This window comes from Columba livia, chromosome 3 (assembly GCF_036013475.1).
Source record: "Columba livia isolate bColLiv1 breed racing homer chromosome 3, bColLiv1.pat.W.v2, whole genome shotgun sequence".
Taxonomy (NCBI): domain Eukaryota; kingdom Metazoa; phylum Chordata; class Aves; order Columbiformes; family Columbidae; genus Columba; species Columba livia.
The window spans coordinates 22,599,963-22,614,513 of NC_088604.1; the positions used below are offsets into that span (position 1 = coordinate 22,599,963).

General features: G+C 38.8%; 1 protein-coding gene and 1 long non-coding RNA gene across 5 annotated transcripts in view; one reads left to right on the forward strand and one right to left on the reverse strand.

Annotated features, from left to right (window-relative positions):
- Window positions 1–3,441: 3,441 nt before the first annotated feature.
- Window positions 3,442–5,702, reverse strand: LOC110362076 (uncharacterized). Its single transcript, XR_002419111.2, has 3 exons — window positions 5,403–5,702; window positions 4,861–5,001; window positions 3,442–4,123 (listed from the first exon to the last, which is right to left on the reverse strand). It is a non-coding gene; the product is annotated as an uncharacterized LOC110362076 (long non-coding RNA).
- A 1,478-nt stretch (window positions 5,703–7,180) lies between these two features.
- MYOM2 (myomesin 2) overlaps window positions 7,181–14,551 on the forward strand; it is an 82,780-nt gene continuing 75,409 nt past the window's right edge. For 2 of the 4 annotated variants that reach the window (XM_005506797.3, XM_021293580.2), the window contains exons 1-2: window positions 7,181–7,327; window positions 12,432–12,511. The gene's annotated coding sequence lies outside the window, so the exon portion shown is untranslated. Of the gene's footprint in view, window positions 7,328–8,699; window positions 8,808–9,236; window positions 9,303–12,431; window positions 12,512–14,551 lie in introns of those variants that run through there. The other 2 variants (XM_065056035.1, XM_065056034.1) reach the window with 2 other exon arrangements.

Genomic DNA, 14,551 nt, shown 5'->3' on the forward strand with positions numbered 1-14,551 from the left:
CTGCTCTGATGTGACCTGGGCCTCAAAGTATTTATTAAGCTGGAAGAACGCCTTGTTTGGTCTTGCAGCTCTCTGAATCTGCCTACCTGTTCTTTAGGATATGTTACAGTAGAATCCAGAGCAGTACCTAATGCTTCCTTATCGCAATACAAATTCTGCTCTTGGAGAAAAAAATCTTCTGCCATCTGTAGCTATCTTTGTATATGGAACCCATAACTTCCTCAGATTAAAATTAAGAATAATGGGAATAGTGTTTGATTTGGATAACGGTAAAATAGGAATCAAAATATATGTACTTTTATATATCTAACATATAAAATCTGTAAAATGTTATAGCCATTTAAATATTATCTTGTGATAAAAATATAGTTGCAGAGGAACACTCAGCATGCCCAGGAAGACACAGGCTAGATGACATATGAAGAAAAATAAAAAGAACAAAATATTAATAACTTGTCTAATCTGTGTTTAAATGTGAAGAGTGTTTGTGTAGGGAGTACTAAAGTCTTTGCTTGGGTAAAAGCACCCTTTGAAATCAAATGAGTCTTTAACCTGAGGATCAAGGATGCTATTGCATGACTGATTTAGTGACAACTGAATGCCAAAGAGTGAGAAGAGTAAATAATCAGACAAATGGAATAGGCAAAGTATTGAGCGAAACCTGCCTGTCAGGAACACCGCAGCTGTACAATAACTGAGGAGCAGTAGTGGTAATGGTGAGAACTGGTGACCTCCAAATGTAGCTTCATCTGAAGCACCACAGTATGAACCATGGAGAGAAACATTAATTAGAGGCTGAGATAGAATAATCAAGTATGGCTTTTCAGTCTGTTTTCTGTAATGAAATTTTGCTTTGTTTTTTATGCTACAGCATTTCCCTGGAAGACCTGGAGAAGAAACTATAGAGCAGTTGGAGAAGCATCAGTGTGACTCATTGTCACTTCTGCAAAACAGTGTTTTCTTCCTTTATTGTTACTAAAAATGCCAAATGCTATCTGTTAAAACAGTGTAAATTTGGGGCCTGCCTGGGACCAACAGTCTTGGCACACTCCTCATTGTGCCTTCCTGTGCTGAACTCAATCCTTTTCATTATAACAACCAAAGAATCAAAGAAACTCTGCAGTAGTGAGGAACAGGAATTAGGGGGTTCATCTGCTATCATTCCTAAAGAAAGCCACACCTGGGCTGCATTTCCATCAGTTTTGGATCATATCTCCACTGTGTCATTCCTTCAAGCTGTTGTAATTTAGCTCTGAAATGAAACAGTATCATTTTTTCTAATGGGAGATACCTCTTTCCAGGAATATATCAAAGGTTCATTACTCTAGAGTACATTCATGTTCATATATAAGTCAGACAGTATATCATGCGTGGCACAGGCCATACCCAGCATAGCTACATGCTTCAGTGACATGAACTGGTGGATATGTCACACAAAGCTCAATAACCTTGAGTAGTGGGTTATGCCTGAACTTGACACTATTGGATGTTTTCACATCAACTCTCACATTGAACTCACCATGCAACCCACCTGCCATGTGATCTGTTATGTGCTCCTTTCCTTCTCCTTTTCCCCTGTGAAACAGAAGCAGATAATTTCCATGTTATCTGTATGAGGATATGAGAAATGTGAGGATTTTATTTATTTATTTATTTATTTATTTATTTCTGTAAGATTATTTGATGAAGGACCTTGTCAAATGGGATGATCAGGAAAAGGGGAGAGCCAAACATAGACATAAAAGCTTGATCACGTAGTGGTAACAATGTCAATAAGCAGAAGCATACCTGGTTATTGACACTAATTGATAAGGAGTGTGAAGTGTCAGAATGTTTGTTCCAGCAAGATGATCTGATAGATGAGCACTTAAAGTCAAATTTATATAAAAAAAAGGTGAAGGCAACAAACACAGACCTGACAAACAATGATGGAGACTATGAGAAGAAATAAACCTCGTTAGTCACATAAACTGATGAGCTATTCCAGGGAAACTAATCTGAACATTGCAACTGATAAGACTGGAAAGTAGAAGGGTTGTGATGAGTTGGGTGGAGATGAGAGGAGTAGGAATTGGTAGAACCCTGCAAAGCCACGAAGAAATATCTGAGGGAAGGGAATCAGGGGGGAACAAAGAGAGGAACAGACAGAAAGGAGTATAAAAGGGGCTGGTTGTGTGTAAAACAGGTTCAGTTGTCTGGCTGAAGCCTGCACCCAGTTACCAGAGCCTGTCCTGTCTTCAAATCCTTTCTTAACTCTCTCTTTTTGTAATCTCACTTTCCATCCTGTGTGAGGGCTGCATCGACTGAGCGTCAGCTACTGGTCAGGCTGGTATGAGTGCACTGGCTGACAGCTATTGGAGTGGCTGCACTAGTGACCTTCAGATCCTGCCATCCCAAGTAGAGGAGGGGACCAGATCAGAGGTGTTAGACACAGACTGAAACACAGGAGGTTCTGAACATCAGGAACCCCTTTTTTTTTACAGTGAGAGTGACCAAGCACTGGCACAGGTTGCCCAGAGGTGTTGTGCAGGGTCCATCCCTGGAGATATTCAAAACCATCCAGAGATGGTCCTGGTCAGCTGGCTCTGGGTGGCCCTGCTTGAGCAGGTGGGCTGGACAAGGTGGCCTTCAGGTGTCCCTTCCAAACTCAACCATTCTGTGATTCTGTGCTTGGGCTGTCTGTGCTTATCTCTGGTGTAAGTCCTGTGTGTAGGTGCTGTTAACATAGCTCTATACCCCATAGCTGGCAGCTTCTAAAGCCTGAAGGCATTAAAATAGACTGCATGGTGATACCCAGTGGTGGATTTGGGACTGTAACTGTCTCACCTTCACTCCCCTGGGTGGTGAAGCCTCTGGACCACATGACTGCCGTGTAACTTGTTCCTATCTCTGCCCTCTTACAACCTGTGGCTGTGTCTAGATTTCATCTGTTGCCGACATTGAGATTAGTTGATAGAAATGACTGTTGCTACAGTCGATATATGCAGAGTGTATTGTGTGACACTTGGCTAATTATACCAGCGTAAGATGAAAATCATTACGGTCCATATCTGTGCACTTTGTTGAAAAATAGATCTCATTATAATGGTAAATGAAGAGGTGCCACTGAACTTATACACTTTTAGTAGGGTCTCCTACAGTATAGTTTGTCTAACTACAGTTAGTAAATTGTACTAAATGCTGTTTTCATTAAGCTTTATCAGAAACACTTCCAAAATATCTGATTATATTGAAAAGAACGACAGCATTTGAAACCTAAGCTGTAACTTCACGTCCCTGATGAGAGACTGTAATTTGCTTGGCTAACCCTAAAATTTAGCAAAACATATTTAGCTAAGCAATCCTATTGGCTGAAGTTCCAGTTAAGCCTGTTACCAGCTCTAGAGTATTTCATGCTGTCCAAAGCAGTAGCAAATATACTCTTGTTGCCACTTGCAATAACTCACAAAATAAGTAGCTGAAACATTCTGCTGCACCAGGCAACCCTATATTTTCTGTTTGTGGCTGAGCTAACCCTCCGTCAACTTTTTAAAGAGGCATTAAATCAAGAAGCATATGAATCAGAGCTTCCCTGAGTCAGTAAAACCCTACTGCTGACTCTGATGGGCTCCAGAGTGGGTCCTGGAACAGCAGGGTGACACATCACTGTTTAAATATCTTAGAAATGATTGACTCACTATACTAAGTGGTGTGTTTGTCTTAGATATAAATGAGGAGACTTACTAAGAGACTCACTTTATTTTATGTTGCAGGGAAACAAACTCCAGCATTTTGTATACTGAGGTATTTTAGCATTTGTTCAAAGGCTCGTATTAGAAGTGTGTGATGTTCTGGCTGCAGTTCAGTCTAGCTCTATTGAATAGCTGCTTGACAATCCCCATTTGGTTGTTTAAAACAGCTTCTAGCATGTATGGGGTTTTTTGCAGCTGCCATTGTCCTCTTTCCCAGGAGCTGTGCAGTCTCTTGGGAAATCTTGGTTGCACTTTTTTCCTCCTCCAAATGTCTTGGCTCTCTCATGGTGTCATCTCCACATAGCCCATCCTCATTTCTGGAAGGGGTAGTTTTAGCTTTTGGAAGTGTACAGCTGCATGTAGCCAGCCTTAAAATACTTCCAGGTTGGGCACTGAAAAAGAAAATAAAAAGTTCTAGTAGAGGAAGAGAAAATACATCAAGAATAATGAAAATAAGAAGGAAGCAGGAGGTGGAGAGAGTAGTATTTAATTATCTTAGGAGCTGGGATGGAGTTGTGCTCTCCCCACATGGAAGAGATGAACACATTTTCCCTCTGAGATCAGTGCTCAGCTGTGTGAACACCTTTACAGTGTGGTTAGCAGTCAGGTGTGTGTCTGTTGCTGCTCTCTTCTTAGCTAATCTGCAGGTGCACTGCCTCAAAAGATTTGTTAATTAAGTCTTTCAGGTGGTGGTGTTCTCTTTTGAATAAGACAAATTCTACTTCGTTCATCTATGGACCTGATCATCTTGAGCTTCTGACCAAAAGCAGTAACTGAGGAAATGGCATGATTTTTTTCCCCATATCCTTGAATTTGCACACGTTATTTTGTCTTTCATTTGTAATACCAAAGGAGATGCTAGGACCAGGAAAGCCGTGAAGGAAATCCAATAGACTGTTCTATGATCTCCAGTGCACAGTATCCGTTGTTCTAGCCTGGCTTTAGAAAGCTTACAATTTATTTGAAACTATAAATATCCTACAACCATTTGAAGAAATTGAGACTTACAATATTAATAAAGGAAGACTTCAGAAGCTGCCATACAAAGATACATTAAGTTTTCTTGGAACTGGAGAAAGCTAAAAGCACAAGGCCACTATTAAGGCACTCTTACAGGCTAAAAGCTTACCTCTTCTAACACCATTACATTTCATTTCATTACAGTTTTGATGTTTCCTCCAGTAGCTAAAACGATAATGCATCTTCTTCTGAGCTCCATTTCAGGTCTTTGTCTTCCCCTTTATGGGAGCAGTTGAGCCATTACTTAAGCCTGTAGCAATTAAACAACCCACATCAAGGGATTGGTATAAGACAAAGATGTTATTCTGAAATACCATATTCATGAAAGAATTTTAGCACATGCTCAGTTTTAAGTGCTTGGATAATCCTTTTGATACCCTGCTAAATCTCTGCTTTAAGAAAACCGTCTCTTAGGGAAGAACTTCTGTTTGGGAAGTGGAGGGATCAGGGGAAGACACTTTCAGTGTCAGGGAGAAAGTGTGTTTGAGAGTGTAATGTAAATTATTTAAAGATTAAAATGCTGGAGAATTTTTGGATGACAGGTTTTCTGCCTAATTTCAGCACCAACGAATAACACAATATTGCAGTTTTCCCTTCCCTCCCATTTTGTGAATATCTATGAAGAGAAGGAGAATTTATTTATTGACTTACCTGGACACAACCTGGGACTGGCCCTATTGCATGCCTAGTTCTTGCCCATGGTATGTTCCCCAGAGGCCTCAGGATGCCCTTTCACATTTCTGACATCCAACCACACCCTGAAGAAAGATCTTAAAATAGAAGAGAGCTCAAATGTAAAGGTGGATAGAGCAAGCTGTATGTTCCTCCGTTTCTTTAAAGATAATAAATATAGAACAAGAAATTAAAAGTAGAGAGTGTGATGAGTACTTTCAAGTTTTCCTGAAAACCGACCTTTTACCTCCCACAGGAAAATGCAATAAGGGAGAAGGAGCTGTGTAAGTAAAGTGGGTTTGCTCTGGATTATTACATGATAATTACTTTGACAGCTGCTTCTGAAGCAATATCTATGCTCAGTGCATATGCACTCATTCCACTGTGTCTGTCTCTGTAGATCTAATTCTGTCAGACTGAGTTATAATTTAAGATCAGTGGGAGGGAGAAGCCCGTGTCAGGCAAATGATAGTCCTAGACAGTAAGAAAGTGGGAAAGAACCTTAGCAGAGCTATTTAGGAAAATTGGATGAACACTGGGGATAGGATTAGAAGCAATTGGTTAAAGGTTTCTCCATGTCTTGCTCTGCTTCCTGTTTGCATAAGAACAAAGCATTACTTAGAAGTACATTGTTCATGTACTGAATTTTCTTACACTAGGCACTGAAAGATCTTATTACTTAGGGATTTTGGTATTGATCCCATTCCTGTATAAGTGAAATGAAAATAGATCTTGTTATTTTTAAATACTTTAGATATCAATGAATACCTTACTTATGGTCTGAGCTACGAGGTGTGATTAAATCTGCCATACGATCAGTTTTTCTCAGACATGTTTTCCTTATTTCCAGGCAGAATTAAGAGGAAGGTGATTATTTCTTTGCACTCATCACAAAGACTTGTCAGAGTTCCTGCCCTTCCTTCTCTTCCCTCACATCGGTTCACATCATGGGTCAAATCTCTGCGGGGTTGCACACCACCAGAATGGGGTAGAGTGACTGAGCCCATGCTCACCATCACATCTGGACATGTCAGAGCCACCACAGTGGCGCTTTGGACTTTCTGGATAGAAATCTAGGAGCACTACAGGCACCAAACTCCTCCATTTTAATTGGTAGTAATCAGGGACCATCAGGGTCTCACAGAATTGAGTGCTTCGGCTGTGGTTTTCCTCTGCCTCTATATGCCTCTATGTGTATTAATTCTTCCTGCTTTCTCTACAAGACACAAAGAAATTTCTATCAAGTTGGCTGGTAACATTATGGAGATGGAAATAGCGACTAGAAACAGGACTTTCTTTATGTGCATGTTAATAGGCTTTTTAGATAGTTACTATGCCTTCATGTATTGTCGCCATGTTCTCAAATCCAGGGAGCTCTTAAGGAAGCAATGAGGAGGCTCATTTTACAGCGTGAGGCACCAGGGGGATCTCATGTCTCTACTGATAAGATTCTGGACTTTACGTCTCCTCACTTGTCTTCTAAGTTACTGATTATCTTAAAACTTCAATAATTTCTAAATAAAAAGTTCAAACTATTTTCTGACATTAATCTGTTTCCCATGTGCTTGGTGTTACTGGGAAAAAAACCCCCACTTTTAACATAAACAACTGGGTTTATTTTAAGGAAATAAGTCTATATTTTATTAAAATACAGTACAAAACTGAATATGGGGCAGGGCTTTTCTTCTGCCTTTATATCATACCTTATTGCCTATTAGGCTGCCCTCAGTTTTGGGAGAATAACTTGGTTGGTTCTAAATATAGCATTGTATCTGCCCTTAAATGGGAGTGAAGGGGCAGTAGCCTTTAGAGAGGGGAATTATTTTTGTTTTCCTCAGCCAGAGTTTACTAAGCTGGGAAAGGCTGGTCTTCCTCTCTGCTTTGCAATTTTTCTATATCCCTTGGTAAGTCAATTTTTTACCTAGGTTTTACTTCTTCATAACAAACGGGAGTGATTGCGGGAGGGTGTTGGGTGCTTTTCTGTAAAAAATAAACTACCTTCCACAGGGAAAACAAGCAATAAGCAGGACACAGATTGATTCATGAAAGTGCAAACAAAAAGTAAACTAGAGTTGTTTTATTCTGTGCACAGTCAGCTTGATTTTATTGTGTATTACATTTCCTCTGTTTCTTTCTGCATATGAAGAACTACATTATACCAATCCACAGCTCTACTGGAATATGTGCTTTTCCAATTGCACATATATTGGCAATGCACCTTTCTTGTGTGCCTATATTGTATAAGGAGACAAAACACATTTTATATGAAATATGTGTATAAATAATTAAGCATAAAATCCTATAGTAGTTGGCAAAACTATTTGGCATGCTGAAGAATAGGATGTAGCTAGGATGAAAAATTCTGTTTTTACTTTTTGTGCTTTCAAATACATGTCTTCAGAAGACACATTTCTGGTGTCTGTATTACTCTAGGCTACATGATGTGTTCTGTGCCATGTGAAAATTCCAGTTAAATACCGCTGATAGAATCCTGGGAAACCATGTTAATGCTCTTGAAACTACACCTGTGTGTTGATAATACCTGTGAGCCAAAGAAAGTATTGTAACAAGGGATAATGAAGGCTGGAATTATGGGAGTGACTGTCGCACTGTCCCATATTCCTTGTTGTCCAGTTGAAGGGATGTACACTCACGAAGTGAAGGGAAATCTTAAAGCTTTATGATAACATTTTGTGACTCTGTGCATTTGGAGTGTTAAGATGGCAAAGTTTCAAGTCGATGTGCCAAACTCAGCCTAATTTAATTCCCAGTCATATAAGATCATGAGTTAGTAAGAAAGTGTCTACAGAAGTACTTTCTCTTGCCTGTACAGTTTAGCTTATAACAAGGATGTGGCAAGAGAAATTAAACTGGGGGCTTCCACTTACTGCTACCATAAGAGTCACAGAAAAGCCAAAATTACATTTTTTAGGCTCACAACAGTGCAGGATCTGGTGCTCCCCTCCACAATGACCTCACTTGAGGGAAGGGTACCTGAGGCTTTGCCTCATACCAATATGCTGCAGAGCATAGCTGGTGATTAACTCCATCAAGGGTTGTGGCTGTGACCATGACCATGACCACCCATGGCATATTCCAAATTGCCTTCTTACTAACTGTTATGGCTAGAGGATGAAGAAAACCATTCAGGGACTATTACAAGGTCAAGGTGTGAATTCTGACTTAAAATACATGTGCTATAGCCAAATGATTGCACTAACTGCTTAATCTACCTTTCTGTCTTTGTAAGCAGAAGCACTTGATGTAATGAGATGTTAAAAGTCTACTCGTTCAAAACGTATGAAATTACTGATAAAGAATATACCCATCTGTGATAGCCAGCATCATCAGCTGCTTGAAAATGTTGCTTTGCTGGACATTCAGGTGACTAGAAATTGATGAGAAAACTCCATTTTTAGGTTTAACGAGAAGAGTAAAGCATGTACTTCTGTGAACAATTTGAACCAGACTTAACCTGTTGTCCACAAGATTTCTGTTTAAAATCAGTTTGTGAAACTAGAATAATACTATTTCCATACAAAGGAGGTATGATCAGTAATACGTAAGACCAACTATGATGCAGCTAAAGACATCAGAAAAGAAAAGGAATCTCAAAGTTTGCCAAGTAATGTCTGGAATTCCATATACTTCAAACAAATGGGAATTTCATACACTTTTTTTGTTTTCAGAAGCATTTGTATTCTGTTGCCAGAAAGTTAAAATGGAACTCTTCAATGGGAAATACAGAAGCATCTTAAATGATGGTAGATTGTGTGGGTTTTTAAGTTCATATTTTTTTTTATGCAGAGACATAATTTTCTGTGTGAGCACAGAGAGCTAAAAGATTGAAGATTGAAGAAACATAGTAGCATGTAAAAGGTTTGTTACTAAAACTGTGAAGATGTTACCAGACCCTCTATATCCCATTCTGGTTTAGACTGCAGTTTCTGTAAGCTGAATAATGATTCATGCTGGTTTTATAAGATTTCTACCGTGATTTCTACAGGACTGATATAACTGTCTGGAAAGGTTCACATGTTTTCTGAGGCAATACGGTAATTCTTTGATCATTGGAAGCAACTGATGACTGCAAATTTGTTTGTTTGTTTTGTTTTTTTCCTTGTATCTTTTATTGTGGTATATGGGTGGTATGGAATAAAATACATTTTGTCAGCTAAATATCATGGGCTTTAATATACCATGGAAATATAAACTGTCAAAAAAGGGCTTCCTGAAAACACAAGTTTGACCAATGTGGAGAACAACAAGCAGAACTATAGACAGGTGGAGCAGACAATGACTATGTCATGGGAAAACAAGGACAAATCCTCAGGTCACTACAAATGGTCAAAGATATTTAAGAAAGATGAGACAGAGAGAAAGATCAAGAATGAGGATTGCATGTAAGAACAGACTGTACTGATCTTTCAGCCAGAATGAGGAGGATAGGCTACATGAGGGCAGGCAAGAACCTGCAAATTGTTTTTGGCACTTCTGCGGATGGAAAAGGACAGAGATGAGCAAAGAAGGTGCATGTTGCATGATATAGCATTGACAGGTCAGGCAGAGAAAGTACATGCTGTATAGTGCATCGCTTATGACAAGAACCTCCTGAGTCCAGGAATGCAAGCTGTCTATCTATGGTGAGCACAACCATGTTCTCCTTCCCATGGCATTTGTCAACCCTATCCATCAATTTATTTGGTTGTGTGCCTGCTCTCCAAGGCTATGTGAATGATCATGCTAGAATTTACTGCCTGTCCTTTAAATCTTAAATTAACTCACTTATCAAACTAACAACGCCTATATCAGACCCTTGGCTTCTATGCTCAAGAATGTGTTCCCTTGTCACATGGTCTTAGATTATTGCTTTCTATTCAGATCAGTATTACTATGGCATGAAACTATGCATATCCTGGTTTGGGAACTCCGCCTTTTACTCATGACGAAGTATAAATTGTTATATACATGCTACTAGCCTGTGAACATGTCTGTTTGTGTAAACTGATTCTAACAGTCTATTTAATACGTGTTTTATATCCTTAATCCTTAAGGACATTTTAACTGACTTAATATTTTTGTTTGGGTTTGATAGGCTTTTCAGTGGTTCATACAGAATATAGATTAGTGCAGATTAGGTACTGCTGATATCCCCAGCATTTACAGTCATAGAAATAAACAGGAATAATAATGATAATAATGATGTTAATAATTATCAATAATAATAAATTAGGAGTACAATGGTGATGTGTTCCACCCAAAATTAAAGGTCAGATGAGAGACTAAGTGTTGTACGTCTATCTTGTCCTGTATCTCTAGGGCTTTTTTTGAAATCCAGGGCAGTTAATAGGATCTGCATGCGTGAAGTTGAAGGGTTGTTTTTGACGCACAGCCCATAGGTTTCAGCAAGATTTCTGTAACACTTGCAGTCACATATCAGCAGAACTTGCTGAATAAAACTTGAGATTTACTTTTGAATTTGTTGTATTTATCCAGAAAATTAATTTATCTTTTCTTGACGTATTTGTTGCCTTTTGTTGCCTTTTTTTTTTTTTTTTTTTTTTAATGTATTGTTTTATTTCCCATTTGGAAAATGTTCTTTTTTTTCCTCAATGCATTTGCCAGACCACTGCCTGCTTCTTGCTGTTGGGTCAGTTCCACCGATTGACATGCCAGTATAATAAGGTCTTCAGGCACTGCCAGTAATAAAATCTTGGTTCGCCTAAATCAATAACTTCAGTGGGACTAAGCTGTCATCTGCATATCATGTTATCCAGTCTGCTAGTCTTAGGTTGACTAAATATTAGTACATATTTCAAACATCTCACATAAATGCGTATCAGTGGAAAACTGTGTAAACAATCAATACGTTGTTCCTAGGAAGACAATAGAAACTTATCTTACTATGAACTCAAGACACCCTGCGTGCTCTGTAGATTGCTGAAGCTGATTTTACAGTGGGGCTGTGATTTTGCTTTTCAGACACACATCTTTGCAGCACTATTAAGTATTAAATACATACTCTGCGAGCATCATTGTAGCATCATTGTAATTAACTGATGATGATTATTACATTTGGAATTGTTGCCAGGCAGCTCCCCTCTGTGTTAACAGAAGGCAAAACGAGTCTGGGTGCTAACAAGCTTAGTTAATTGCTTGTGTGGAAGCTGTGACTGGATGGCTACGCTTTTTTCTATTCTAATGGTATTTAGATAAATGTAAAAAGTGCCTGAACTCAAATTTTGGTATACTCTGGGTGCTGATTAATAGAACAATATATAGCAATTAAAATGTAAGTTTTGCATTTAGTGGAAAAGGCAGAACTGTAAATGGCAAAGACTTTTTCTTCTATATCATAAATGAAAATAACCTAAACTGTGATCCATCCAGACACATGGGCATTACTCTGCAACCTTTATACATGAGGTCTCTGTGGGAGTTATACACATGGCAACACATAAATTGCATGTTGATAAATTCACAGAATTATTTAACTGGGCCACATGTAAACCTGAGTAGTACTTAACAGCTGAGTCAGCTTTATCTAGGGGTTTGCCCTTTACACCTTCATTTAAGTGAAAGGGCTAATTAAAAATAGAAAAGAGGGAACATTATACCATTAACTGTGCAGTTAATATACAAACTACAGGAGAAGCCAAATGTCTTACACAATAGTCACACAGACAGCATGAAGTAAAACAGTATTTGATGTCTGCAGGTATAGCATAATGTAATGTACAGATACCAAAATCAGGAGAAGCCAAGGCTGCTCATGGATCTGTGTAACTGTATTCTTCTAACTAAGATAATGTCTCGTAAGATGAGTTAATAGGTCCATGTCAGCTCAGCATCACATGAGGGCACCTAATATAGCATCTCTGCAATGTTCTGCATCATGCTATACTAACTTGAGTCATGGTAGCTTTCTTATTTCTCTTGAAATGTAGTAATATATTTCTTTAATGTTCCATAGTAATGTTGTAAACTTGTTTTATTTTTGTCTTGCAGTGTCTGGTATTTTGCCTAAAGCTGTCATTCTTGAACGTGTGACTTGTCATTCTCATATCTCTTGAAAAAGGATTGAAAAGGTAACTATAGGTTATGCAGAAGATGCAGCTATCAGATGATAAATTGTAAAAGCTCACGACTTTAGATCTCACTACTTTTTTTTAGTAAGATGTATCTGATGTTAAATATACCAACTGTATTCTCCTGCAGAGACCCTTTTCTTGGGAAAGTAAAACTAGCTGATGTGAGAACGCCACGACTTGGGGCATCTGACTCAGCTTTTGAATATGTGAAACTAACAATCAGACACATTACTTAATCTGTAACTAGCATTTCCTTTTTTTTGGTAAATACTATATGCTGGAAATATGGTATTTACAGGTATTTTACCATGTTTCAAGGTTTGATTTTTTAGCCTATAATTAATATTTTTAAAACTAATTTGGCTTTAATTTTATACAATTCAGGCAAAATTGCCAAAAAGACACATAAGATGAAGTGACATGTTAAAATTAGAATTGCAGTCATCATCTAATATACCTCTTTCTAAAAATATAAAGCATTGTATAAGAAACCTGAATCTTGTTTTCCCAGGATAAATTGCTGCAATGGAAAGTAGAAAATAATTTCTTCTGCATATACAATCGGGCTAGTAATATGATTAGAAAAAAGCCATAGATGTGTAACACTAAAAATTTGTGCAAAAATATTGATATATCTGTAATTTTCCCACAATTTTATCATTGCTTCTCATTCCAAATGGAGATTTTGCAAACTGATTTTTCAAAACATGAGATAGTAAGCAAAATTCCATTATGTGACAGAAAACATAATTGCTTTCAGAATAAGTAATGAACATTTAAAAACCTGTTTTTGGCAATATTTTATTGAAGCACATTGACTGGATGTACTTTTCACACAGTAAAAAGATTAATGAAACAAAAAAAATTTCCATGGAATTTCAAAGTTGACAATAATGTCATGACTGAATGTCTTAAATTTTGGACTAGGTCCCATTTTGCCAGAAACCACTTTTTTCCTGAAAAAGTTATTAATTGGATTTTAATGTAGGTTTTTGTCCCCAAAGCACATATTTCCAGGTGTTTGATAGGAAACACAACACAGCCTAAACCTGGCCAGTACCAGTGCCTTTGAAATTAAGGGGAACTCATGTTGTATATAAATGAGTTTATAATTTATATTCAAATCCCTCAAAGCTTTCATTTTATATGCCTACTGATGGGACTTTTTGTGACAAATGCAGACAGGACTTTTGGCATAGGTCTGAGGATTTTCATCACAGGCAGGTTCTCCTTGGCATGGCCATGTCTGGGCGGGGTTGGGCTGTGGGGAGCTGTAGACTGGCCCTGCTGCAGCATTGCTGGGGAAGGGCTGATAGCCCTGGGAGGCTGAAATGGGGTCCTGGGCCATGGGCAGGGTGGGGGAACCCTGGAGGAGGCTGGGCAGGGACAGCCAGGTCCATTGCTGCCACCAGGACCTGACACCCTCTTGCCATGGCTCCTGGATGAGCTAATGTTGTTTCACTTCGCATGGGTAGTCCTGAGGTAGGTCCCAGGCCATGCCTCTGCCTGTGCCTCAGCTTCTGGAGCAGAGCTGACAGGCTGCACCTTGCATGGGAGCATAACAACGTGGGCACTCTCCTTACGTTTTAGGAGGAAATTAGATGTTATTGCAGGAATTTGCCTGACAAAAAACTTCTGGATTTGGCCCAAGCTACTTAATAGTTGCTGCCTACAACTACCTGAAAGGAGGTTGTAGCATGATGCATGTGTTGGTCTCTTCTCCCAAATAGCAAGCGATAGGATAAGAGGAAACGGCCTCAAGTTGCACCAGGGGAGGTTTAGACTGGGTATTAGGAAAAATCTTCACGGAAAGGGTTGTCAGCCATTGGAACAGGCTGTCCAGGGATGTGTTAGAGTCACCATCCCTGGGGTGTTTAAAAGGCTTTTAGATTAAGTTCTTAGGGACATGGTTTAGCGCTAGAGTTAGGTTATGGTTGGACTCAATGATTCTGAGAGTGTCTTCCAACCAAAATTGTTCTATGTTTCTATATTGGCAAATTGCTTCTGTTGTCACTGAAGTGCAGCCACCTCATGGGG